This window comes from Struthio camelus, chromosome 10, assembly GCF_040807025.1.
Source record: "Struthio camelus isolate bStrCam1 chromosome 10, bStrCam1.hap1, whole genome shotgun sequence".
Classification (NCBI taxonomy): domain Eukaryota; kingdom Metazoa; phylum Chordata; class Aves; order Struthioniformes; family Struthionidae; genus Struthio; species Struthio camelus.
In genome coordinates this window covers 12,276,960-12,286,877 of record NC_090951.1, presented here as the reverse complement: position 1 = coordinate 12,286,877, position 9,918 = coordinate 12,276,960, and the positions used below count along the sequence as shown (strand labels likewise).

Here is a 9,918-nt window from a genome sequence, read left to right as displayed (position 1 = left end):
GTTTGCCACCTTTGCTGCACAAATTATTTGCTATGGTAGAAATTGGTAATTCTTCGCTGGGCCAAATACACAAATACCAAATACACAAAAATGCTTTGGAGAATGCCATAATTTGCTCACAAATACAAAGCAAAAATCATTTATAAGATTCATTCACTACCACAGTTGTTCCAAGGTGCACTTCTCCGTTTGCTGCAGTGCTCAGAAAGCTCCGCTGGAAACTGCTCAGCGCGCCTAGCATGCCTACGCAGAAAACATCAAGAGAGAGCTACAGGCTAAGTCACTTTTAAAAAACACTCTGAGGCTTCCTTCTCTCTGAGACGCCTGGAGAAAGAGCAAAGCTGTTCACATTGCCCCACACCATGACTTGGAAGCAGTTATCTCCTTCTTACAAAAAAAAAGAAAGGGAACACTCTTCTGAACTGTGCATTTCAGCCCAAAGTAGCTCCCCGCCACGGCCACAGCTCCCCCGGGATGGTCACTGTGTTCGCCATCCTGGGTAGCCAGACGCAGGAGCAGCTACCAACCGAGCTCAGGCCTGGCCAGCCGCTGCTGTAACACACTTGGGTCCTCTGCAGCTCAGCACAAAGCAGAAGCTAAAACACAGTGATACTGCTACAGAGCCCAGTCCCAAGACCACCCTTAGCCACAGAGGCCTACGGATACTGCAGGGCACATACAGAAGGCCGACCTTGGTTGCCACAAGGGTAGGCAGTTATTTTTATTGTGCCATTTGTGCCTGTGCATTGATCAAATCGTAAGGGCAAAGGAGACTGCAGATGTTGGGCAGACTTCGCATTCCACCCCTAAAATAGCATAGCCTTTGTATAGTGATCTTGGCCTAAACCCGAAGCCTAACTAGAGACGTCAATATCTCTAAGCCTATTCAATATGACTCCTCAGTTTGTGAGCAAGGCCTCTCTTTATTAGACTAGGAAGGGCTAGAGAGAAGGCTGGTACGTCAACCAAAGGGACTCACCACTGTCACAAGCTGAAGTGCAGCAAAGCACAATGTTTATGGGAAAACAGAAGAATTTTGTCCCCGAGGCTGATGATTGCCAGGCGCATGAAATGCTAAGGTACAAACTGAGAGAGCATGTCACCACATCTAGCCCTGTCTGTGACACATCCAGCCCTGTCTGTGAAGCTTGCGTTTCCGCAGTGCAGTGCTCTGATTCACAGTGCTGTTTGCAGGGCATTAGTACGTGCCTCTCTGAAAATCAATAATAACTGCAGGGGAAAATTAACAGATGGTCATGGGGGAAATCTCCTGAGGTTTTTTTCCCCTTCTCTGTCATAACAGGCTACTCATGCATTTCTGAAACCACCTGCACGTTTTCCCAGGTGTCCTGGCTATTGGTTAGAACAGAGTGTGTGTCTCTGCATTGGTGCTTGCAGCGCTGGGCTTCCTTCTCATTATATACCTCTCATATACTGTGCATGAAAGACTGCACAGTCCAGAAGTTCACTGTCATGATGCTAGTGAGATTTGATGTGGGGTGATGACTAGTACTCAGGACTGGGTTCAAGGGATACTTACATTTTCTAGCTAATCCCATTGTTTCAGGAGAGTCACCCAATGTCCCAGTATCCCAGTTTTCCCATCTCTGTAAGGGGAAGAAGTAAGACCTCTCTGGCCTTTAGAGGAAAAGTGCAGTGTATCACTGTCGTTAAAGACTCCTGCAACTCATGAGGCACCTCAGAAACAGCAGCAGCAGCTGCTACCTGGAACAGAGAAGCACCAAGAGGAAACAGCACAACACCCAGGAAGGAGAGCAGAGAGCTCTGCCACCTTGGGCGTATACTGCTGCAGACAGGTGGGGATGGGTGGCAACTAGATAGCCCATGAGTAACCAGCACGTGCACTCGCATACGGCATCGCCACTCTGCAAAGGCTGCCAGCTAGTAACACTTACTGCTCTCCCTGCCACGATGTGCGGTGCGACCACGTGCTCCTTCACAGCAGCGTGGAGGCATGGGATCTAGGGCTTTACGCTACCATCCTCTTAACCCTGCTTAACCTAGAAGGTATTTGCCCAGATCCCCAGCTCAGCCAGATTTCCTAAAGCAGGCATCGATCCCATTATATTCCCTGCTGCCCATGCCAGACGTTCTGGGATGGATGCCTGGCGCACAGCAGAACAGCGCAAGGGCTCTGCGTGCCCTCCCCTCCCTCTGTGTCAGTAACGCTAAACGGCAAGGCAAACAGGAGGGCTCCAGAGCATCCAAAATATCCCTTTCCTTTCAGCCAGGAGCCATTGATGCTGCTTTCTGATGCTTGTGAACCCTCAGTTGCCCAAATTCTCTTTCCACTCCACTTCAAAGAGCATACCATGGTCCCTACACGTTCTGCCCTGTATATGCTACTGCTTTCCTCACCTCAGCACCTCCTGCTCAGCCTCACTGTCCTCTGCTTGGAGGGCAGCAGCTCTTTAGAAAGCCGGCCTTCCCCTTCCCCACTCAAGCTCCACGGCCTGGGGTGCAGGGAGGCCCTGCTAGCCTCCAGGACTCAAGAGCATGTATTAAGCCTTAGGCACTGGAAAGGTGCTCTGAGTTCACAGCCAAACGTGACCTGCTCTGCAGAGAAACCTTCCCTCACCAAGCTCTTTCCCTCCGCCTAGATTAACAGGCACTTCGGGCAGCCTGAGCAGGGGTTTTTGATTTGTTAAGGGATCATTCCTTCTCAAAATGCATTTCAGGGAGCCAGAAACTGTAGTTTGCAATCTGTGCGGCTTCTTTTTCCAAAGGTGACCCCTTGCATGTGTGTGTGTGTGCGTGCGCCCCTGCTACCTCCCTCCATGAGATACCTGAGCGTGAGGCAAACCACCCTCACAAACTTGGGCTGGAGGCACATGCTGGCAGTGCCAGGCTGCCTGCGTTTCGGCTGTCTCCTCTAGCAGTAACATGTACATCCTAGTCTCTATTTGGAGGAATAGCGGTGTGACATCCAAAGTGCCTCAGGCCAGTGCAATTGAAGGACATGAACATTACAGATTACAGATGAGAAGCAGTGGTTAGCCAGCAGTTGGCACAAGTATTGCTTTTCTGATAAGCACTTTAAGTGGCTCATTAATTGGAAAAGCTTTTCTAATGAATCCTACCTGCAGCCAGGAGATGCACCACAAAGGACAGGATCTAGCCCTTTCCCAGACTTCTGCAAGGTGGCTAAAGACAACAAGGGCTTGGAAAATGACCACTTGTTGGCAAAAGACAATGGCAAGGCAGGGGTTGTGATGCACAAAGTGCACACATGCTCAGTCACTAGGAAGAAGGATGTTCTCTAACACTCATGTTTGAATTTTAACTGTTGACCATGGGCCAGGTTCAGTGATGACGTAGGTGGTTTTGTAAGTTACCCATCAGTAACTTAGTGGGGTGGCTGTAAGCGGGCCAGCACCAGCACCACCACAGCTCTGAACTGGCACGCTTCCATAGGGAAGATGCATGGGTCTAACTGGGAGCCCAAAAGAGAATTTCCCAGGAGATAAATAATGTCCTATCTGATATTTCAACCTTGGTTGCCTACAGTGTCCTAAGACAAACAGTGGCAAAAATACGAAAGGGTTTTTTTGGCTGCAGCTGTTTCCCAGCTACAAATGCTCTCTATAGATTTTGAGATGTTGAAAATAATCTATGAGAATGTGGATTATTTTTTAATTGTTATTTTAGTCCAGAATTGGGTTGGAAATAATAGTGATGGCAGGAAAGGTAGGCCAGGCTGATTTTTTACAGTAAAGCTGTGTTGTACTTTAGATTACTTATTAACAAACAGCAAATGGGCCTCTGCCTTGACCTTTTTTCATTTGAGCAAATATACTCTTCCTGCCCCTGGTAAACAGCAGTTACTGGTAACTGAGTCATGTACCCCCTCACATCACTGAATTTAGTTTTTTGTTCATCTATGGCAAGGATTTTAGTTCAGGTGAGTTTTGCCAGGCTCATCAAGGTTATTAGCAGTAGTATTAGTCATAACAATACCAGAAGTAGTAATAATTCTGTGGACCACCACGAACCTGAGAATGGCTAAATACTCTGAAAATACTAATTAGCAAAACTCAATAGGAGGTCTGAGAAGCCAGCAAAAATTGAAAGCCTCTGAGAGCCTTCAGCACTTCAGAGCTGAAGAACTGAAAACGTAGACCCAAAATTAGCAGAGGGTCTGTTTGTCAACCTTCAAATCCTATATGTCTTTGGGTGTCATGAAATGTCAGGTACTCAGTGTTCCTGGCAACACTGCCAGGTTAAAACAGCAGCCTACAGCACATATTTGGAACAGCGTAAGTCAGTAGTAAGTTTGGGAACTGGAGTCAAAAGAAGAGGCTATTGCACTGAAAGCTGGGCTTTTGGTAGCTGCGCTGCTTAGAATGGGACTATCAGGCAAGTCCTAGGTGTTGTGCACATTTCAATCCATGAACACTGGTCCCCTGGGCACTTTGGAAAATCCCACTCCTACTGATCATCAATGCAACTGAAGAACCAAGAAAGTGCCTAGAAAGTGCCATGTGTTTTTGTGCCAACAGACTATGGATACCCACCCCTTTGTCAGCTTTCATATTAAATCTTTCGAGCGGAAGAAATAAACTCCGACAAACACAAGAAACCCCTCTACAGTAGCTGATGACTACTTTTCCCACCTAATTATTTCCCTGACTTCTCTCCACTTATATTAAAGGTCCAGTGGAGGCCAAATCGTGACAATGGTGCCAAGGAGTTTTCGGTGTTAGTTGTAAGTTGATTTATCCAGCACCTATTGCCCAAATCCATTCTGAATCACACAGCAGCAGGCACTTGGTAAACAAGGTGAAAGTTTCATCTGGATTCTCAACCTGTCAGCGATGTCTGTGATGTCTTTGCAGCAAGGGGTAATTACTTGTATTAATTACAGCCTCCTCTAGGGTACATTATGTCACTACATACTGTGGACTGAACCTATAAATCAGATGAGTGACTCTTTTGTTTCTTTGATTTGTTCAAAAACCTTACCATTTGTAGGCACAGAAAGGACATAGGCAAAGTCAAGCTCTCTGTTTTGTTTGCAGTCAGGATGACGTAGTGCCAAGAGCAACAGCCTCACCATTCAGAGACCCAGGTGCAGTTTCTCACTCTGACACAGACTGCTCACGTGATTTAGAGCATGTCACGCAACCTGTCTGTCCCCATCTGTAAAATTAGGATAATGGTAGTTAGTTCATGTTAAAGCCTGAAAGATGTCCAAACAGTAAGAAAAAGAGAGCCTGTTTGAGTCTTCATCCATCAAGGGTCTTCTAAGAGTTACAGCAAGAGCTGTGACTAGACTGACTCGATTTCCCTGTCTATGATATGATCATTGGTCTTTGCCTGGTGGGCAACATTTCACTCTGTGACTCCACGATCACTAGCTAAAGCTAGTTTTCCCTCAAGGACTTCATTGCTCCGTACTGCTCGTTTCTGTCACGCTGTCTTCCACCCCGTCTTTGAAGCCTCTTGCCATATGAGGCTTCACACCCTTTCTGAACTTTGTCAGCAGGCTCCTTTTTCTCTAGGTGGTCCCACTCAGAAACAACCTCTCTCCAGGCCTCATCATCAGGTGCTGGTCCTACGTCACAGCCGCCCACCGCACATCAGTATTCCCACTGCCACAGCTTTGTGGCTGGACACAGCCCCCTTCCAGTCCACTCTACCATCCTCTCTCACCGCCCATTCAGTCAGCCCCCAGCTACTGCCTTGTACCTTACCACTGACAGTCCCAAAAAAGTCAGTTAATGCGACTACACTGACTTACTCTAGCGATTGGACACCACCACAGGAAACCTTCAGAAGAATAACAGAAAAGGTTACACCTTTCCTCCCTCCCTAAAATATAAACCAGGGCTTTTGAGCGTACCAACTTTCATCCATTTGGTGACTGAATCTGTCTCAAAAATATAGCTGCTTTCTTGAATATTTATCACTACGTGAGGTGATTACTTTGGAGGGTAATGCCTGTGAAGAAATTCTCTGAGAACCTTCTCTCTTCTCCGCAAATGTGGATGGTGAACAGATGCTCAAACTTCACAGCCAAATTCATCCAATTTACCCCATTTAACTCCCTCAACTTCTTTACAGAGTTAGATTAGATGGTCTCCAACTTTGCAATGGAATTTGAAGCGTCTCATTTGCTGACAATAAATCCCAATGTCTCAGATGTTCCTTTACATCTCCTGTGATAACCACTATAATTGGTCCTTACAAAAAAGAGGCAGGCCTCAGGGTTGAAATTTTGTGAGGTGTTGCTCTTGGGGGAATGGTGGAGTTCGTTTTCCTCCACTTTCCTTTGTCTCAGCTATTCCTCTGCAGAAACACATTGGTGCCAGAGAAGTTTCCAGTCATGTGATGCCTAGTAACTTTAATGGGAGTCCCATAGCTGCCATCCCACACAGTGCTTTGAAGATCCGGGCTCTGTGTTTTATCCCAGATAGACTGTCTATAAAAGTCTCCCAAACAATTCATGCACAGCCTTTGGCTTGGCCAGTTCTCATCACTTAATGTTATCCTACAGCAGAAGCACCCTCAGGGCTTGCATTCAGACAGGAATGGAAGTGACACTGTGTCTCTTTGGGAGCCCTCCTTAGTCAGCAGATCCTAGAATATATAACACGAGTCCAGCAAAGCGGGGGTCCTCTGCATAGCCTTCTGGTGTTGCATTCGCCTGGCATAACATTTGGCAAACATCAAACAGGGGCAGGAAAAATCCCCCCCACCAGATCAGCAGGAGCTTTGGGGGGGGGTTCTGTGGTGTGAGGCACGCTCGGTTCCAGGCACACACCCTTGGCCTGCAGTGAGTCTGAGCGCCATGGAATTACACAGTGCTTTCATAAGATTTTTAGTCACTGTCAGAGAAAAAAAAAATAAATCAAGGGCAGGATGCAGGGAGGGCTGCTTGAGTCATCTGAGAGCCTGAGAGGACATCTCCGCATCGATGAACAGGGGCCCCTGCTGCCGGTTCTGCATCACATGGAGGGGGAAGGTCAGACAATGCTACAAGCAGGGGACAGGACTGTGGTGTGGGACTGCAGTAAGGGAATCAGGACCCTGACAGGTTTCTAAGGTCCCAGACTACAGGATTCCCGTGCTCGTGGGCACACGGATCCAGTGCAGGTATCAGAGGAGGCTTGCGTCACCATGGCTTGCTGCAGCCCTTCTCCTCACCTCTACCCACCCATCAGCTGCCAAGATTGGCTGCCCCATGGGGCAGGCCTGCTCCGTGCAACCCAAGTGTTCAAGAGCTGTTCTGCATCACTTTGCAGCTGCACAGTGGTGCAACAGCTCATGTCCTCACCCAGCCCTTCTTTCCTTACCTTTATCTAAGACAACCCCCGAGTACCTGCAGTCAGGATGTCAGCAGTTGTCTCCTTTACTGAAGCGCACGCCTGGGTGTGCTGGTGGGTGAACAGGGAGCAGTGTCTTGCCATTACCCTCTTCGCTGGCTCTTGCGTAGCTGAAGCAGAGGATGATGAGAGGACGTATGTGCCTCAGCCTTCTCGTTCCCTATGGCTCCTCTGAGGAGATCCCTCAGCAGCACGGAGGGAACAGGAAGGATCTGGAAAGCTCTGTGGTTCTGTGCTGTTTTCATGTTTGTTTACACATGCTACTCTCCGAATGGGCAGAGGTCTGTGAAATTGCTGATTCATCAACATATTTGCCATCTGTGGCCACTTCAAATGGAAGTTTATCCTGACCCAAGGATGATTTACTTTTCTTGGCTGCTCATCTCAAATTGATGCTGTCTCCATCCCCTCAGACTTCGAGGGATTTGGGTGAAAGCAAATATTATTGAATCTCTTGTGAAGCTGTTGAGTTAACTCTAAGCAGTGAAGCATTCAAGTCTCTACAGAGAAGGCGCAAAAGGGCAAGAGTTAGTCCTGGGAACAACTCCTCTCCAACTTCATATCCAGCCATTTTCTTCGACTCTCCTGGTCTCCGCACATTTGTGAAGCCACAGTTTGGAGCTCACTGAAGACAGGAGAGCCTCTGCCACTCAAGGGTCCTGAAGCAGGGTCTAAGCTGTGGATCGGAAACAGCAGTTAAACTGCCAAATACCACACACATCCATCCCAGACAGGACATAGCTACCTCCTGTCCCATCACCAGAAGCACTTCATTTCCTTCTTCCTCACCCGAGCCATCATCAGCACCTGTTTTTTGCAGGTGATCTTGGCTTTAGCCCTACTCCATTTCAATCCTTTCTTTTTTCACAGTGCTCTAATAATCCGCTCTTGCCAATCAACTCTCCCATTAAGGGGCACAGTCTCACCAAGCAGGGCAAAGCTGCGGTCAGTAAGATCGCCCGTCAGGCCATGTCATATGCCACTGTTGTGGCCAAGTAGCTGCCCCCTTCCTCCCCGCCAGCTACGCCTTCCTACTTGTGAAACTGTCCCCTTAAAGGTAGAAGAACCCGCTGTGGGATAAGGTGCCTGAATAAGGCTAGCAGAAATTGGCCTCAAAACATTGCTATTAGGGCTGACACCAGAGTCCAAAGAGGTACTGCTCGACCGCACCACCCACTAATGTCACAGGAGTGGAAGGTGCTTTGCATGCCTCGGTATTAGTCTCAGTGTTATCACAGGACAAATCATAACCATCATACTAAAATTTTGCAATAATGTCGGCTTAATTAGTACTGAGGAGAAAAAAGTTGCCAGGCCAGGTGGCAAATTCTAAGTTTCTCATGTGATTACTGTCAAATTACTATCTCCATGAAAGAACATCATAGGGCACATTTAATAAACCTTGGAAACGTTTATCAGAGCAGCAGTAAAGATCTGCCAGGATCTATGCATATAAAAGAGCCAAATGCAGAGTGGGGTTTTAAGGAGTTACCTCTAATAAAGTGCTTAAAACAAGACTTTAATTCAACGCAGGCACTGAAGTCCAGATTCACAAAGGTCCTTGTCTCTCAGCCATCTGCACTCTGTGGTCTCTCCTTGGTTCACATTCAAGTTTTCTGCTTCCGCACCTGCCCAGAGTGGCACCTTCAGGAGGTGCATTCTCACTATGCTCCACTGCGCTCTCGGCATCCAGAAACGAGGCGCCCCTTCCCTGAATCTCCTGAGGAATGGGGTTTTGCAAATCAGCTCTGAGAAGGCCAAATGCATCCGGAGGCTCTTCACAACATGAAGTTCTGATCGCTTCATTCTAAAACTGAAGCTGGCCACCAACAGTGGGATGGGGAGAGCAAACATCCGGTTAGTGGAAGACACTATGAGTGGAAGACTCATAGGTTTCACTCTATGAGGTTCACCCGGAACAGCTGACTGGCTGTCAGTTAGACAGTCTCATGGGAAGTGAGAGACAAGCACTCTCAGATTGAGGAAGGCATTGAACCCAGGTCTCCCACTTCCTCAATGAACGCTCTAAAATAAAAGACAGTGACTTAGAAGACAGGCACCAGCCAGAAGGAGGGGGCACTGCTCAGTTACTTGAAAGGTATTTCTAGCCCTGTCCTTACGGAGAAGATTCTGGGCTCAGAGTCCTCAGAGACTCAAGCCCAAAGCCCTGAGTGAGGTTTCTCTGTTGGCATGGACATGAGAGTGCAGGAAGGCTTCAGAAACACCTATGTTTTCAGTCTGTCTTCTAGACACCAAACATGCTCTCTGTTTTGGATCCCCATTCTCAAACGTGTAAGTCAGGTCTGGATGCAGCACTGAGGGAGAATGAGGGGAAAAGAGGGGCTACGCAGCTGCACAGCCTTTCTGCTCCAGGCCCCAGGAACACATGCTCATCAGGGCTATGATCCCTTCAACCTGTCCCTGCAGACTGGCTGGCCTGACTCCCTCCAGTTCACCCCAGGGTCCTGGGCTGCCTGCAGGGTGGGGGCACTATTAGAACAGGGGTCTTTCATTTCATCTATGTTCTTCAACTGAAAGGATGTGGCTGGCTGAAGCTCTACAGGTCCTCTGG

General features: G+C 48.0%; 1 long non-coding RNA gene across 30 annotated transcripts in view; it reads right to left on the bottom strand.

Moving 5' to 3' along the window:
* LOC104146377 (uncharacterized) overlaps positions 1 to 9,918 on the bottom strand; it is a 34,680-nt gene that overhangs the window by 12,420 nt on the left and 12,342 nt on the right. For 22 of the 30 annotated variants that reach the window (XR_011143150.1, XR_011143149.1, XR_011143137.1 and 19 more), the window contains 3 exons: positions 8,839 to 9,165; positions 7,343 to 8,022; positions 4,984 to 6,963 (listed from right to left, as the gene is read on the bottom strand). This is a non-coding gene — a long non-coding RNA (uncharacterized lncRNA). The remainder of the gene's footprint in view (positions 1 to 4,983; positions 6,964 to 7,342; positions 8,023 to 8,838; positions 9,166 to 9,918) is intronic. The other 8 variants (XR_011143134.1, XR_011143135.1, XR_011143133.1 and 5 more) reach the window with 8 other exon arrangements.